General features: G+C 52.1%; 1 protein-coding gene across 8 annotated transcripts in view; it reads left to right on the forward strand.

The window, feature by feature from the left end:
* The first annotated feature begins 334 nt into the window (after positions 1-334).
* PLEKHG3 (pleckstrin homology and RhoGEF domain containing G3) overlaps positions 335-17,952 on the forward strand; it is a 40,662-nt gene continuing 23,044 nt past the window's right edge. For all 8 annotated transcript variants that reach the window (XM_036309797.1, XM_036309826.1, XM_036309844.1 and 5 more), the window contains exon 1: positions 335-461. The gene's annotated coding sequence lies outside the window, so the exon portion shown is untranslated. The remainder of the gene's footprint in view (positions 462-17,952) is intronic.

Here is a 17,952-nt window from a genome sequence, read left to right on the forward strand (position 1 = left end):
ACCCCACCACGTGCGTGTTTGCATCTTGGAGCCTGGAGGCTGCCCGGGAGCGGCCCGCGCGCTCGCCCACCTGCAGGCGGTGATCGCCCGCCGCGCGCGCTCCGCCGCAGCCTGCACCCCCGGCTCCCGCTCGCAGCGCCGCGAAGCTCCCCGGGCCCCCGCCGAGCCGCCAGTTGCTGGATTCCTGCAGCGGCCGAGCTCCACCCACTGGAAAAATTCCTGGGCCGCCCCTCCCTCTCCCCTCCCTCCCGCTGCAGCCCGCTCGGCCCCGACTTCCTGCCGGGCGCTGGGAGCCGCGCAGGCCGGAGTCCCCGGGGGCCGCCAGGGGCTGGCAGTGGGCGGGCGCGGCCGGCAGCCTCGGTTCCTTCCGCGAGCGGCGTTCAAACTCGCGCCCGCGTCGTCGCCGCACTGGGCAGCCTCGCGCGCCGGGCGTGCGGGACCCGGCGGACGGCCGCCGCTTGGTGAGTGTCCTTCGGCCGCCCCCTCTCCCTCTGCCGCTGCAGCCGGTGGAGTGGCAGTGCCCGGAGTCCCTCCGAGGTCCCCACTTTCCCGGGACACCCGCCCAGCCCCACGCGGGTGAGGACGCGGACTCGGTCGGCCTAGGGGGGCCCCGGGCTGCCTTGGCTCTTTCCAGGGCGACCCTCCCGGCTCAGGGCTGGAGCGCGGGAGGCTCTTGCAAGGAGACGTTTTCCGTCCTCCAGCCCCCACCCCGGAAACAAAAGGAGCGAACGCGCGCGGTGGCTCCGAGAGGCTCCGGATGAAGCCCGGGAAGCCCGCGAGGCTGCGCCCCCCTCCCCGCCCCCCTGCGCGCTCGGTCGCCCGAGGTGTGGTCCTTGCCCCGGACAGAGGGGGGGCGGCGGGGCGTTATCTCCCGGGAGGGACCCGAGCCGCCTCGTCCTGGGAGCCCGAGAGGCGCCAGCAGCCGGTTCCGGACTCCCAGGCTGGAGCTCCGGATAGTGCCACACGGTGCTGGCTCGTGGGAATCAGCTCATGCCCTGGTGGAGTGAGAGTAGGTGCCAGGAGTGGGGTGTTCGGAGCGGAAACCACCGTCTACCTCGACCTCACCCACCCCTGAAATCGGGTTGGCTCATTTGCTCCGTATTCGCAGCCCTTTGGGTTGGAAAGCTAGGATAAGGCGTGCACACTTGAAAATTTCAAGACGTTTTTCAGTAGCTGCGTTCACTCTTTGGAGCTGCTTTTGAAAACAAAAGGAAGAACGAAGTGGGAAATGTAATGGTGGGAGGCTGGAGAGGTGTGGCCTGGGGGGGGGGGGGACGGTGTTACTGGCAGTTGTTAGAGTTTCATCTCTGAGGTCACTCTAAACGGTCGGCAGACGAAGGAGACCGTGCCCTGCTCTGGGGCTCCCAGGAGGGGACCTGGACTGCAACACCCTACAGGGAACCCTGGACTGGGGTTCCCAGAGTCTCACCGGTCCTGCCTCTGCACGCAGCCCAATCACACTGACCTTGCTCAAGAAATAATAAGCAGGGAGAGTGGTCACAGCCTCAGTGGCTCCCTGCTGAGCAAATCACTCTGCTGGACGGGGAGTGGACTGCTGAGTGACTTCGCTGGGGTACCTCACCTCCACCATCCCCAGCAGAAAACCCGGGGAGTAAGAACCAGAGGAAGGTGTACCCCTTCCCTCTGTTATTCACCCCTTCCCTTCGGTCCTGGGACACCACATCTCCTTCCACACCTGCTGGTAACACTTTTGCTGCCCCCCTCCCCTTTTCAGGAGGGTTGGGCAATCCCTTGGCTCCCTGGGTATCTGATTCTGGGTATGGGGCAAACCAAGAAGCAGAGGGAGGGGTTTGTGTAAGAGCTTGGGGGCCTTTCTACTGCCTTTTATTAGAAGTGGCATAGGTCTCTCTCTCTCTCTCTCTCTCTCTCTCTCTCTCTCTCACACACACACACACACACACATCCAGAGCCCCATCACGGCAGGAATTCTTAGCTAAGGAAAAAAAAAAACACAAGTGGTTATAGCAGGAGGATGGAAAGAGCTCTAGCCTGGGAGTCCAGCACAGGATTTTGCTCGAGATTTAGTTCTGTCTCTACTGCATCCCATCAAAGACTGATAGAGTCTCTTGGGCTGGAAGGCATCTCTAATTGGCCTGTTCCATTGACATGAAGGCAGCAGAGCCCAGAGTTGGGAGGTGATTTGAGCCTGATCCCTGTTGGCCAAATAGGGACCAGCACTCAGGTTTCCTCACTCTTTCTAATTGTGATTTTCCCCACATGACTTGGGCAAGTCACATGTCTTTTTTACTCAGTTTCCACCTGGGGTGCTTGCCTGCTCTTCCTCATAGAGGCTGGGGTGAGAATCCAGTGAAGCCACACATGTGGCGAGTGCTCCATAAATTCCTGTACAAAATAAAGGGCTCCACTGTGGCTAAATGGGGCTCTTTCTAGAGCCTTATAATTTCCTGGGGTCGTCCCACATGTGCCACAAGGAAGGGTAGACACCAGAAGCCAACGGTGAAAGTTTACACCCTTGGCCTGTAGTATCTCATCTCCAGAGTAAACATTTGTTTCACCAAATCTCAGGGTCACTGTTTACACTGGAGGAGGCCAAAGGCCATGGCCTGGGAGATGACCAGAGTTGGAGGGGAAAAGGACTGTGCCCCCCCCCCCCCCCCTCAGAACCTTGTGAAGGCTCTGGCTCCAAGCCTGGAGTGTTGCTACAAGCCCAGGCTGGAGCTGACCTAGCAGGGTTAACTGTGGAGCCATCTAGCTATTTTCTCTTGTGTTGGGGGTGCAGGGGACTCTGCACTTTGGGAATGTGCTGCCTTTCCAGCTGCACTGAGGGCTGTTTTCAGCTCCTCGTTTGCCCCCCTCCCCCCATCCCAGGCTGCCCCTCTGGCCCAGGCGGCTGCTCTGGCCCGCCTCTCTGGCCAGCTGCAGGTCCGTAGGCCTTTGTTCCAGGCCCGCCCTCCCTGGCAGAAGCCCTCAGGCTGGGGCCTGGCAGCTGGAACTCACTCCTGTCAGCAGGAAGCCTCTACTGGAGTCGCAGAGGGCCTGGCAGACCCTCATTTCCTCCTGGGAGGCTCATGTTGGGGCCCCCAACTGGCCCCTGGCCAGATTCTCGCACTATCTTTTCTCACCCCCTTTCTTCCCCTGAATAGTTGGATCGTTCTCTTTTTCTTCCATACTCTTGCCTCTTAGTTCTGTTTTACAGCATTCATGTATTCATTCAACAGTTATTTATTTGGCACCTACTATATACGGATGCTAGACGCAGGAGACACAGTGCTGAACAAAATATGCAACGATCATTGACCTATGCAGTGGACTTCTAGTGGGGGAAGCTGACAGTAAGCCTGGTAAATAATTAAACTAGAAAGCATTGTAGCCCTGGCCAGTGTGGCTCAGTTGGCTGGAGAGTAGTCCTGTGTACAGAAGGGTTGCGGGGGAGGAGGAGTGGTCCATCACCAACCCCTGGGCAGCCGTGTGTAAGGGAGGCAACCAATTGATGTTTCTCTCTTACATCAGTGTTTCTCTCCCTCCCCCTTCCTTTCTCTCTAAAATCAACAAAAACATATCCTTGGGTGAGGATTAAAAAAAAAAAAAAGCATTTTAGTGATAAGCAGAAAAATATGATCGGGAAGGTGGATGTGAATTTAGATGATGTCTAAGATGGAGTGGCCTGGGAAGCAGCTGGAGGGAGGGATGTTTGAGAGAATGCCTGAAGGCGGTATTTCCCTTCATCTCTGACTTCCTTTTCTTGAAAACCTTCAAGCAACACACTGCGAACTCAGACGCACCTGTGTGCAGATCCCAGCTTGGCAGCCTGTTAGCCCTGTGGCGCTGAGCTCCTTTGTGCCTGTGTTTCTCACATGTAAAATGGAGTTAGTCATCATACTTACCACGTACGGTATTGTGAGAATGAACAAGAGATGATGGATGTTAAGTGCTTAGCAAAGCCTATCCAGGTGTTCAATAAATGACAGTCTTGTTATTTCTCAACAGAATCCTGCAGGGGTAGCCTAAGATATTTAATGCTAAAGACTGTAGATGAGGAGTTTTTTATTTCAATTATTAGGTGGGAATGGGGAATTCGAGGGAGATGAAAATAGAAATCCTAGTTAGTGCAGCTTTTTCTACAGGACCCTAGGCTCTGGGTGGGTGAAGATGTGCGGGGGAAGGTGGATGCTGTCTGCCCTGGCGACTGGCTGGGTTGGGGGCAGCTCTGATCCTCTCTTGCTCTGGAATTCCCTGTGTTTTCCACCAGGGACTGATTCACACCTTAATCTCTGGCTTCTCTACTCTGCCCCAGGCTGGAAAGGCTCGCAGCCCCTCTCCCAGTGTCTTGTAGATAAGTTTGATGGCGTGGGGGTTGGGGGTTGGGGGTTGGGGGTGAAGGGGGTGGGAAATGAGGGAGGGCTGCGGAAGAGCTGGGCAGAGGGAGGGCGGAACTGTTCTAGGGAGCCTGTGGAGGTGGTAGAGGATTGGGATGGAGGCTCAGAGGCAGCCTGGAAAAATGTTTTAAGAAGGTTCCACAGGGGCCAGAATGTAGAGTCACGGAATAGACAGACACTGTGAGATCTCAGCGTCTAGCTGCCCCCTGACTGCTCAGCGCTGCCCAGCTCCCACCCCGCTTCCACCTGCCAGCCCGAGGAGGTTCTACCCCTCCCAGCTGGAACCAGGACCTCAAAGGGAGGGGCCCATCGAAAAGACCGCTGTCACGGGCTGCTCACGGGCTGCGGTGAGCTGTTTCCTGGGGGCCCTGCCGGCTCCGGAAGTGGGGTGGTGGAGGGTGGGGCCCAAGGAAATGGTCATGGGCCAGACCACTCCCCTGGAGAGCCCGCTGCGCTCGCAGGCCAGCCAGGCGGGCCCTGCGGGGAAGGAACTTGTGCCCGGAGACCAGCTAAAGCTAGATATGATCTGACCTCAGAGGAAGTTGCAAAGAGGGCCCTGAACAGCCCCAGACAGTTTTGTCATAGACGAGAGAACAGTGGGCAGGGTCAGTTAACCTGTGATTGTACGGAGGTGTGTATGGAGATGCTGGCATTCTCTGGGGGTTAGCTGTCTGGATAAAGGCTGGTCTTGGCAACCGGTTTCTGCTGTGTTCATCTTATTTTGGTTAGAAGCTCTCTGAGGGCAGGAACGCTGCTTGACTCATCTTTGTTCTCCTGCAGACGGTAGAACAATAGAAAGGAATCAGGGCAGCTGAGCTTGCCCTGGGGTCCTGCCCTGAGGGATCTGGGCTTAGTGGTCTCAACTAGGCCAGCTTTTGCGCCAGGAAGTTGGGGGGGGGGGGGGCAGGGAGGAGAAGGATGGGGGGATGTCAAGCCCGGCCCCTATGGGCTGTTGCTATCTGGAAATGCAAGCTAAGGGAGAGAGGGTCTTTTGGAGCCCCTTTGCTGGCCTCTGGGGAGGGAGCTTTGGTTTAAGCTCAAAGAATGGATTTTCTGTTCTGTGCTGACCTGACTGTGGGGCTGAATACGGGACACGATGGTGGCTGTGCTGTGCATGAGCCTTTGGGAAACAGGTTGAGGAGGGTGGCTTTGATTATTGTTAGGGTCTGGTGGAGAGTGAGCGGATGCAAGAGTAGGGAAGTCAGTTTTACTGTGGTAATAGTATCCCAAGAGGAGAGGTGGGCTCTGCAGGTACTACCAGGCTTTGAGACTGTGTGTGTGTGTGTGTGTGTGTGTGTGTGTGTGTGTGTGTGAATCAGAGGTTCTTGAGCAATAGATGGCAAGTGTTTATTGAAAGGAAAAGGGAACCAGTATTCAAGCAGCCTCTATGCATCCTGCACATTGCTACATCCCCTGTGCTTGCTGGATTCCAATAGATGGTTTGTTGAATAATTAAAACCTTACTGTGTGATGAAACCTTAGGAATGAAAGACATTTTCACAGTCTTCACAGATGTTCTATTCCTGTCTGAAAGTGCCCAGGATAGAAGATTCTAAGAAGGTAACCTGTGGTCAGCCTGGAAAAGCGAAAGGGACCAGTCCTCCCACTCCTGCTGCATTTTGCCCCCAAGCAGACTGCAGGGTGTGCTTAATAGTTCTGAATATAGTTCATCCCATCACATGTCCCATAAAATGCATAACATCTCTCCTACCTTATTCAGGACTTGGCCACCCAGCAGCCATCCTTATCCGCATAAAGCCAGGTAGGTCTCAGGTCAGCCAGGACTCAAGTTACTACATTTCTTTCCACGTCAGCCCCCGCAGACCCTGTTTAACTTTTGTACATAAGCTGTGTCATCCTATTTCCAAGCCCACAGCTGAAAGGAAGCAGCAAAGGAGAGTGTAAAGAGAGGAAAAATGACCACAGTGCAACTAAGCGTTGAGAGTAAGTGTGGATGGAGATCAAAGGCTATAAAAAGGCAGTCCTAATAATGTCAGAGTCGGGAGTCATTTATTTAGGAGGAATGGCTTGGCACTCCTGGGCCCTTGTGGGAAATCCTCATTTTGATAATTGATGCGATGATGTGGATCGACCTTGAGAGTATCATGCTAAGTGAAATAAATCAGTCAGAAAAAGCTAAGAACCATAGGATTTCACTCATATGGGAGATATAAAACTGAAACTCAGACACAGACAACAGAATGGCGGTTACCAGAGGGGAAGAGGGTGAGGGAGTAGTAAAGGGTAAAGGGGGTCAAATATCTGGTGATGGAAGATGATTTGACTGGGTGGTGAGCACACAATGCCATATACAGATCGTGTGTCATGTACACTTGAAACATATAATCTTATTAACCAATGTCACCCAATAAATTTAATTTTAAAAAAAAGGTAATTGATGCTTTGCTGGTAATTGTGACCCTGAGTCATCAAGAAAAGGTTAAATTATATCCCTTGGTCCTGTTTAGGAAGGAGGTGGAGTGCATGTTTTTAAAAGATTCCCAATCAGATTGACTGACATTTTTTAAAATGTTGATATTGCCCGGCCTGTGTGGCTCAGTGGTTGAGCATTGAGGTATGAACCAGGAAGTCATGGTTCCTGGGCATATGCGCCAGTTTCAGGCTCAGTCCCCAGTAGGAGACAGCTGATCAATGATTCTCTCTCACCATTGATGTTTTTTCTCTCTCCCTCTCCCTTCCTCTCTGAAATCAATAAAAAAATATTTTAAAAAAGTTGAACCCTAGCTGATTTAGTTTAGTGGTTAGAGCATCTGCCTGCAGACTAAAGGGCCTCGAGTTCGATTCCTGGTCAAGGGCACGTACCACGGTGCAGGCTCCATCCCAGCTCTGGTCAGGGCACATGTGGGAGGCAACCAAGCAATGTGTCCCTTTCACATCTATGTTTCTTTCTCTTTGTCAACTTCCTCTCCTTTCTACTCTTTCTCGGCTGAGGATTAACAAAAAAATGTAAAAAATGTTGATACTTAGATAATAATATCACTAATCCTCTCAACAAGGTGAAATGAGTGGTGTTACCCCATCCACAGATAGGAAACTCAGAAGGTTCACTCCGCTAAGACTTGGGGGTGAGATGACCTTCTGAGAGACTCGCGTGCATGCTGGTAGCTTTAGGACCCTAGGCTTTTGAAACTCCCGACTTTCTTAAAAATGGGGCTTTTTGGACAGCTCTCTCCGCAGGGAGTCAAGGTCTCACTGTGTTAACAGTAGAGCCAGGCAGGGTCCACCTTAATTCAGCTCTACCCAGGCAGACTGCCAGTTAGCCCCAAAGGGCACTTGCCTGGGTGAAAACAAGAATGTTTTCAATACACTTACCCTTGCAGCACCTGCCTGGGTGCCACAGCCCTTTCTGAGGCCAGAGAATGACAGGGAGGAGCTGCCCTTCCACAGATCCCAGGCTTCTGTCCATTAGGAGCTCTGTTCCTTTATACTGCTGAAAGATGCTGTGCTGTGCAGTCTTGTTCTAGCCAGTATCCAGGGTGACGGGAGCTGCCCCATATGGGAACCCCTACCCCCATGTTCCCCCCATCCAAATCTGGCAAATGGTAATTTTATCAGGTCCACTGCTCTCATCTATTATTGAGATAGAATGTGACATACATTTGAAGCTTCCTTTGTTTTTCTCTCTAATCCCATTCTCTTCCCTCCCTCCCCAGAAGTAGCATTCTCCTGAATATGGTGTTTATCATTCCTATGCATATTTTCGTACTCTTTACTGTAATCTGTAAGTAATTAATATTTTGTGTTGCTTGAAATTTGATCTATACCATATTGAATGCATTCTTCTTGAACTTGCATTTTCTGGATTTATCCATGTTGATATATTTAAATCTAGGTTATTCATCTAACTGTATCTGTTGGTATGTATTGTACTAGTATAAGTACATCACAGTTACCTTATTAACCGACATTTAGGTTGTTTCCATCTCCACAGCACTATAAATAATACTGTATTGAACATTCACGTGCCCGTCTTCTCTGCTGTGTGTATCAGCAGTGGGATGACTGGGTCAAAGTTGTGCTTTTTAAGATACTGCTGACCACGTAATGCCCCCAAGTGATTCCTAACCAATTTATATTCTTACCAGAAAGATGAGAGCTCCTGTTTCACTGACATTTGGATTGCATCTTTTAACCTAGTAGACATGAAATGGTATTTTAAAATTATTTTATAAATTGGTCTTTAAGGTAAGCACTTTGATTACAGGAAGGGATGGTCACTTTTCCTGTTTATTGGCCAAGCATGTTTATTATTCTGTGAATCTTTGCACTTCACATTACGTTTTTTTTTAAAATCAGTTAATACATCCACGTGATTCAAAACTCCAAAGGGAATACAGTGAAAAATTTCCCATCCCTGCCCCCCACCTTACCATCTCTGCACCCCATTAGAGGTTCTTGTGTGCTTTTTCACTTTTAATTGCCATCATCTTTTGTTGATTTTTAGGAGTTAAAAATATGTTAAATAACTATCTTTTGCTGATGGTATTCATTACATATAGTTATGGATTGTCTTAACTTTATTAATGTCATTTTTCATAGGGAAGTTTTAATGTCAGATTTGCTAATCTTTTGTTTGTACTTTGTTTCTTGTTCAAGAAATTCTACTCTGAAAAAAAGAAATCCTACTCTGATTTAAAATTTTTTTTTGTTTTATTTTTCCATCACCATTTATCCCCTCTATGCCCTCTTTGATTTCTAAGAAATGTTTTTTCTTAAAAAAATTTTTTTTGTTTCTACTCTGATTTTGTAAATCTGTATTTTAATGTTTTGTTTTATAAATTTAAGTTTTGCTTCCCATACTTAATTTTGAAAATGTTTTTATTGATTTCAGAGAGAGAAAGGGAGAGGGATAGAGATAGAAACATCTGCGAGAAACATTGATGGGCATGGCATGCCCCCTACTGGGGATCGAGCTCCCTGACCAGGAATCGAACCTGTGACCTCCAGGTGCATGGCACAACACCCTCAACCAACTGAGCCACAGGGCCGGGCCCACACTCAGATTCTAAATTCACCTGGAATGTATGTGTGTGGCTATATATATTTATATGTTTTTATTGATTTTTTAGGGGAAGAGAGAGAGAGAGAGAGAGACACCTTGATTGGCTGCCTCCTGCATCCATCCTGAGTGGGATCAAACCCGCAACCTGGTGTGTGCCCTGACCGGGAGTTGAACCTGGAAACCTTTTGGTGGACAGGGCGACACTCAACCAACGGAGCCGCACCAGCCAGGGCCTTTTTTTTTTTTTTTAAATATGACACGGGTTCTCAACTTTGGTTATACATTAAACCTCACGAGGAGCTTTTAAAAAATGTACCGATGCCTCACCTCAGATCTGACCAATAAAATAAAAATATTTTGGGGTGGGATCCAGGCAGGATTATGAAACACGTCTGGGGTGATTTTTATGGTCAGCCACGGGTGAGAACCACTCAGCCTTATAAGATGGAACTGATTTTATTTATTTTCCAGAGGAATGGCCAATTTTCCCAGTACTAGTTATTGAATAGTCTAAAGTTCCCTTCCTCTCTGAAATCAATAAAAATAAAATAAAATTCACCTGGACTGATGTTGTGACATTTTTCCTGCACAAAGTCAAGAACCTGCACACTACCAGCTGGCCCTGGGCAGACCCACTAGGGCCAGGCCCCCTTTCTGGTAACAGGATGACGGAGTGAGAACGCTGATGGAGCTATTTGTCTACTTTTTTGTGGCCTTCCCAACTGGAGCATTAGCTCCGTGATAGCAAGGATTTGCCTTATTCATTGCTATGTGCTCAGCACCTGGCATGTGGTTTAGAGTGCCAATAAACATGAGTGAGTGTGAGCAGTCCTGTTTCAGACAGGAAGTCAGCTTAGTCCGAGTTCTGCAGCTGCAGGCAGCAGAGAAGAGGTGAACAGTTTGGCTCTCATTCCCAAACCTTTCTCAGCCTCCACTGGGAATGTCTTTTTCTCCCATCATAGGGACCCAGAAAATACCATTCATCTGGCGTGTGTTACCGCAGCCGCCAAAATCAGTACTAGGAATTTGAATGCCGGAAGCCCTGGGGGAAAACGGGGTACAGTAGCCCAGGGAGATCTGGTCCTCCTTACCTTTAAGAGGCTGTAATTGAGTTAAGTAGACAGGGCACTCACGGAAAACAAGATACCCGCCACTCACTGAGCCGCTGTACAGATTAGTGCTCCCCTGTGAGAGCTTACAGGTGAGAAAGGTGGTCTTGTGCCTGCTCCCGGTCATCTTTCTTTTCCTTGAAGGTGTACACTTGACTGAACTGGGGTCAAGTCAGTGTACAGGTAAGCCCTGGCTGCCTGCAAACCTCAGTCCACTCCCAGGAGACCAAAAGTCTTCATACAGCTCAAGTTGGGGGACAAAAAGGGGGCCATGATGGCTGACCATTGTCCCAGGTCATCTTACGTGGTGACATAAGTGGTTTGCGGAGGCATCTATGGGTGACATCCTGGGTGATCCTGTTTTGGCGTCTTTCTAAGGTTGCCTCACAGTGTAGGAACATGTTCTGAGCAAAGTGTTATTAGTAACAGCAAAAGTGCCCCAGGGCATTCCCACAAGGGGGCTGCGGGATGGCACCTTCCTATACCATCCCTAAGGGACCTGGTGTTGGGGAATGAATTTCCCTCTGACCTCCCTGTCCAGTCCTGGGTAAGGGAGCAGGTAGCTCTGGATCACAGGGCTGCTGTGAGGAGATTGTATAGAGAATGTGTTTAGTGCAATGCCTGGTACATCCAAACAAAATACTAGTTGGTATTATTCCAGTCTGGCATCTTGGGAGCCACTTGTGCCTCAGTTTCTTAATCTGTAAACCTGATGCTCACCTGCCCCTCTCCTCTGCCCTGGCTGTTGATAAAGACGGAAGGGTTAATATCCTCAGGCTTTGAGGGCTGGGGTGGGGGAGGAGCCGCATAAATGGAGTATTATTGTGCTGGTGAATGAGCTGGCTTTGTTCGCCGCCCTCTGTACTTGACTTCCTGCAGTTAGTGTCCCCGCAGTTTAAATTGCTGGAGATATTTGCATGGCCTCCGCAGTGTGGTGCTCACCTGCCTGGCTCTGGCCTGGGTCCCCAGCCAGTGGGGCCTGCTGAATTGGAGTGGGAAGCTGCATTTCCTCTGTGAGGGGCCTCCCAGGCATCAGGAATGATAGAAATGCAGAAAGTATGACCCACACGCAGAACTGGTTCTGAATAGAACATTTATTGGTGAGGTTTTGCGGGAGGCGCAGGCGCTTTAATTCCCCAGGCTGTTGGTGGCAGCTCTCTGCTCGCCCCAGGCCTGTTAACTGCTCCTCTGCCAGTGGGAGAATGCCGCTCCCTGGTCCCACACGGCCCTCCCGGTGCTCAGATGGGAGCCCTTTTGAGAAAAGCAGTAGGTACCCAGCTGGGGCCAGGCCAGGGGGGCGAGTGGGGTGTGGTCAGGACTCTGTCAACGCCAAGCTTCCAAGCCTTGCCAGGCGTCCCCCCCGCCTCCCCCACCCCCACCCCGGTGAAACCTGGCCAGCTACAGGCTTTGGGGCAGAAGGTAGGTTTCTCCTTTGGGGGCTCAGAAACTGAGGCCCTCACAGGTACAGGGGTAGGACAGACAGCTGGGCCTTTTCATCCTGCCTGGCTGCTGCTTGTGGATTTGTCCATCCTGGCTGGGTAAGTGCACGGCAGGCCTGTGTCCTTTGGAGGTGACTGCAGATGATTCTGGTGGGGGCCTTTGGAGGCCTGCTGCTCTCTGAGCATTCAGAGTTGGGTGGTTAGAGGAGGGGGCCTTCCTAGAGTGACCCAGCGCTCGCACGCAGGCACTCACGCACTGGGAAAAGCAGAGTTAATCTCCCTCTTCTTCCTGGAGTTTCCTTTTCCCAGAATCCACAGAGCGTGGTTATTAGAAAATCAACAGTGGCAGGTGGAGCAGGTGAAAGGCAATTCTCCCCCGCCCTGTCTTGTCCGTGATGGACGGACGCCACCAGGCAGGGGCAGTCCTCGCCACTCTGGGGCAGGTGGCCATGCCAGTGCCCCCCACTTCTGGAGGGAGCTCTGGGCTGCGGGAGCAGGGGGGTTGGAGGCAGAGCCTGACTTGGCTGTGCCTTTCAACCTTGAATCAAGGTCTTGCTTTTCCAGAAGCAGGACTCTGGGCCAAGCCACTCTGTGCCGTGTGTAACCCTCGCCCAGAACCGGGGTTTGGGGACAGCTGCCCTCCTGTCCAGCTGTGTAACCCCTCAGCTGAGGGAGAAAGCTCCTCTCCTCCCACTTGGGAACTGGTTGGATGAGTTTTCTGGGCCTCCCTGGTGAGGCCCCTTAGAAGGAAAGGCAGGGACCTGGGGGTGGGGGTGGGGGTGGGGGTGGGGCAGGTGCTAGTGGGGAGTGGGGCCCTCCTGGGCTCTGGGTCAGGGATCCCTGAGGGGAAGTGCGTGGTCTGCTGTCTGAAGGACTGGCTGCCATTGAGAATTGACCGTTGTACGTGAGTCTGTCAGGTCTGCTTGGGAAATCCATGTTCCTATGTTTTCTGGGTCAGGCACCAGGCCCAAGGTCAGCGTCCAGGACAAGAATGGGTGTTCCTTGGGGCTCTTCTCTTGCTGAAGTGTCTGAGGGACGGGGAAGGGCAGGGCTGGTTTGACGGACCGAAGCCACAAAAGGGGGCTGCGCACATTGATACACTTTTCTGGATGCTGATGCTTGGAAATGGAGAGGAAGCGTCCTGCTGGCGGCTGTGCCCCCTGAATCTAACTTGCTTGGGGAGGGAAAGTGAGGATTTGGGCAAGGGAATCCCTCACATGCAAGGGGTACCTGGCCCCTCCCCCAGCCGTGGGGGGAGCCCCTGGCCTGAAATTTCCATGGGAAATTCCCTTCCGGGTAAGCCCTGTCTCAGTTTTCTAGAGGAGGTGTTCTCGTCCTGCTTTTAGAGGCACTTAATTAATTCTCAGGTCGCTTCATAGCTTCACATGTGTTTGGGGCTTGTCCCTTTCCTCTTCACGGGGGTTGGAACATGTCTCATTCTTTCTCCTGGGGCTCTTTCTCCTCCTCTAAGCTGTCAAAAGAGTCAGCACCTTTTCGGGCCTCCGGGTTCTTGAACACTCCGGTTATCTGGACTCCTGCTGCCATAGCCCCACATGGCGGTTTCTCACACCTCGTCTCCTAGAGCCCCATCTCCACCTGTCTCGGTAGTTGTTCCTCCAGGCCTGGCTCACGTGTGTCCTTTTCCTAAAGCCATTGCCCATTCCTTCCGTCTGTCCTGGGCCTGCCTTTCAGCCTGGCCTCTCGCTGCCAGCGGCCCAGGTCCTTGGGTGGTCCGGGGTCTTTAGGGACTCAACTGTCCCAGGCTGCTGTCTTGCATCGAATGCCCTCAGAGCTCTTCACCTGGCAAAAGCTTACTCACCATCCAAGACTCAGCTAAAATGCCCCCTCCTCCTTTAAGTGGGCCCCGCCCCTCAAGTGGTACTTCTGTACCAGCATTCAATGCACTGCTTTGTGGATCATCTATTACGTGGCTGTTTTTCCTTCTGGAATTCGGTTCCTCAGAGACAGGGACAACATCTTATTTACTTCAGTGTCCCCAGGGCCCTGCAGGCATCATACTCAGGAGTGTTGCCCCAAACTGGAGGCAATCTGGGATTCCCATACTGCCCACGACACCACTCTCTTCCTCCTGTTATTGATGCACGTGCCTTGTTTCGCTGATAAACATCAGCTCTGGGGAGCGGGTTCTGTGTGTGGTTTATTTTTGTTCCTCCCACAAGGCTGCCACGATGTCTTTGTGCAAAGTGGGTGCTTGACAATACTTGTCCAGTGACTTCTGAAGCTACTTCGGTAGGAAGGGCAGTCCTGTCATCCCGAAAGAGGGCAGGCACTGGGGCAGAACCCCTGCCTTGCTCCTTCTATCCAGCTAGTTAGAGCAGAGCGAGGACTGGTTCGAGAGATGCTGGCTGGAGCCCCTGGGCTTATTCGTACACATCCTGCTGCTTCCCCCTGTTTGATATTCCCTGGGACTTAGAAAATGGGTGAGTGAACACCAGGGCTTTGCATCTTTTTGTCTTACGTCCTGGCTCTCTCCGCATGTCCACCATGAAGCTGGTTTTTGTCTTTTCTTTAAAACCCAAGGATCAGTGTCAAGGACCACTTATTTGTGATCTTGCTACCTCCCATTACCTTAAATTCTGCTCCTACTCAGGCCTGTTCTCCATGCCTCTGTCCCTCTCCAGCTCTGAGCAGGACATGCCGTCTCTCCCTGTGGAACCCTGAGGATTGCGTCTTGCCCGCCACAGGGAGGGCTCGGAATTATTTATACTTCATCTTCTGGTTTGACCTTCCGTTGGGCATGGATGTTAGACTGTTTTCCTTTCCAGCTGAATTGCTTTATATTTGCCCTTTTAAGAGCTTGGGCCAGATGGATGCTGGGATCATAGATGATGGATGGTCAGTGGGGAGGGTTAGGCCATGTTGGCTCATCAAGTTTAACAAATATCTTTGTTATTAATTTGAGATGTGGTTCAACATTTTAGGTGCAAATCAGAAAAATCTTGTCCTGGTTGCTTGTGGAACAAATAATAATTTAGCTATCATTATCATCATTGCTACCATTTGTGGTGGCCTTTCTCTGTCAGATGTCGTACAAATAGCTTTGCTTGTATCATCTCAATCTTGGAGATCAGCCAGGTTGGTGGTATTATTATTATTATTATTATTATTTTAAATATACTTTTATTGATTTCAGAGAGGAAGGGAGGGAGAGAGAGATAGAAACATCGATGAGAGAGAATCACTGATTGATTGGCTGCCTCCTGCACACCCCCTACTGGGGATCGAGCCTGCAACTGGGCCTGTGCCCTTGACTGGAATCGAACCCAGGACCCTTCAGACCGCAGGCCGACGCTCTATCCACTGAGCCAAACCAGCCAGGGCCAGGTTGGTATTATTGCTCATTTTGCAGAGGAGGCACTTGAAGCTTGGCCAGATCAGGTGACTTGCCCAAGGCCGCACGCAGCCCGTGAAGCGGAGGAGCTGGGGCTTAAGCCAGGTCTGCCTGACTCCAAAGCCTGTAGATCCATTTAGTGCATCGAACCTCTGGGCTCTGTGGGCTTGCTTGTGTATTCTCTCTTCCTCTGCTGAGAACTCTGGGGACCCAGCGGGGCCCCTCTGTTCCCACTCGGTGCCAGCTGAGATTCTCCAGATGCAGTAGTAAATGCTGCAGCTCTTGAAGGTGTGGCTCCTGTTTCCTCTTCAACCCCACCCCAGCCTAGAGGCCTCGAACCTGGCAGCCCCTGCGGCGGGAAAGGGGCAGCAAGATGGCTAACTGGCAGGGCTGGGTCCCTGGATTTGCTGATAAGGAGCAGTGGTCCTATGAGCCTTTTTGACCTCGAGGTGAGAGGGGTGGGCCTCTGGGCACATTGGCTCTGTGATTTCTAGCACCGGATTGGGCCACTCCATCTTCTGGGATGTGGTGTCATTTCCCTGCTTGATGACAGGTAGTGCTGGCAGCCAAGTTGGCCTACCCTGGCTGTGAGCAATATCAATTTCTAATCAACAGCAATTGCTCTCAATTGCCTTTAGCACACGTCTACGAGAAACGTCCTGCTGGCCTAGAGGGACCTTATGGCAGTTCCTTCTCCAAACTCCAAAGGTCCCATGGGGACTTCCCCCGCCGCCCAGTTTCTTGTGGCTGGTGTGTGGCACGGCAGGGCAGCTGTCCTGCTCTAGTCCTCCGCCTGGGGCAGGTAGGCCGGGACTGGCGGGGTGAATGGGCAGTCACCACCCTGGGTGCCTCTTGGCTGATCAGAAACTCGCTGGCAGTGACTAATGTGGAAACCCATTAGTCAAGGAGGAACCGGCTCAGATCTTGACGTTGACCACTGTTGACTGCTCACCTGACTGAGGGAGTGGTGAGAGGTGCTCCGAGCACACTCCCGCAGTCCTTCCAGCGAGCAGGTATGGAGCACCTCATGTGTGCATTGCCTGCTGGGGGTGAGGGGAGAATAAGGGAGAGAAGGCCCAGCTCACGGGGTTTTTTACTATTTAGTCCAGAAGAAAAGCTTACATATGTGAGACCAGGAGGACCAGTGTTTTAAGCGATACTCGGGGCCATTAGAATGGAAAGAAGTGTTTGGTGACCGTGTCCTCTGGTTGCTGTCAGAGCTCCACAAACTCAGCGGCTTAAAACATTTACTTGCAGTTCTGGGGGTCAGAGGTTAGCCTGTGCTCCTTCTGGAGGCTCCAGGGGAGAACGTCTCCTTGTCCTTTCCAGCTTCTGGAGGCTGCCTAGGTCCTTTGACTTGTGGTCCCTTTCCTCCCTGTCAAAGCCAGAAGCGTCTTCCCATCTGTCACTGTGTCCCTCTGCTTTTGTTGTCACATCAGTGTGAGTTCCGCGGGATTACAGGGGGCCCACCCAGATCACCTAGGACAGGGGTTCTCAACCTTCCTAATGCCGTGACCCTTTAATACAGTTTCTCATGTTGTGGTGACCCCCAACCATAAAATTATTTTTGTTGCTAACTTCATAACTGTAATTTTGCTACTGTTATGAACCGTAATGTAAATATCTGGTATGCAGGATGTATTTTCATTGTTACAAATTGAACATAATTAAAGCATAGTGATTAATCACAGAAATAATATGTAATTATATACGTGTTTTCCAATGGTCTTAGGCGACCCCTGTGAAAGGGTCATTCGACCCCCAAAGGGGTCTCGACCCACAGGTTGAGAGCCGCTGACCTAGGATAACCTCCCTTCCCCAGGTCCTTAACCTGAGCCCATCTGCAGTCTCTTTTGCCATGTAAGCTAGCGCCCAGGTTCCTTAAATCTGGGGATTAGGATGTGATAGTCCTACAATCGGGTGTGCGCTGGAGGGGTTGGAAATGGTTGAGGAGGCCTTTCTGAGGAGGTGGTTTGACCAGGTCTGTGTAGAGAGGAGGGTCTGGGACGCAGTCCAGGTCTGAGGAAGAACAGGAGCCGTGAGTGAATGGGGCTGTGGGCTGGTGGGAACGGTGAGGTGTGGGCCAGCGAGCCTCCCACAGAAACGGCGCTTTCCTCTCCTCCCAAGGCCAGGCTGAGGGAGTTTTCTGGACTTGGTTTAGGCCCAGACTTCCTCCCGGATCCACTGGAGAGGGCCCGTTGGGAGTCACGGTCCTTTCCCTCCCGCAGCTGCAGTCCTGCTCGCAAGACCCAGCCGCACTTGGTGGCCCGCTGCTGTGCTGGGCGGTGGGAAACGGAATTCATGAGGGAAAATGAGCCTGAGCCAGCTGGCCAGGGTTTGGGGGGCCCAGAAACGCTGGTCACACTGGCCGCACAGCCTCCAACAGTCGCCTTGGGCACATTCCCTCCCCCGGGAGCCTTCCCTTGTCTGTGCTTAGGGTGCGAGGCCCCTGAGTCTCCTGGGAGGCAGGAGGGGCCAGCGTGAGGAAACTGCTGGTGAAAGGGGCCCAGAGCCGGCCCCTCTCGGGTCCTCCTGGGGAAAGCCTGGGGTGTCTGCAGGGTGGCTCCTGCCGGGTGACCTCACTCAGCTCTGCCCAGGGAGAAGTGCCTGAGTGGGGGCCAGAGTTGGGGAGCAGCGTGGCGCTGGCTGTGCCAAGCTGTGGGCGGGAGCC

This window comes from Myotis myotis, unplaced genomic scaffold (genome assembly GCF_014108235.1).
Source record: "Myotis myotis isolate mMyoMyo1 unplaced genomic scaffold, mMyoMyo1.p scaffold_m19_p_1, whole genome shotgun sequence".
Taxonomy (NCBI): Eukaryota; Metazoa; Chordata; class Mammalia; order Chiroptera; family Vespertilionidae; genus Myotis; species Myotis myotis.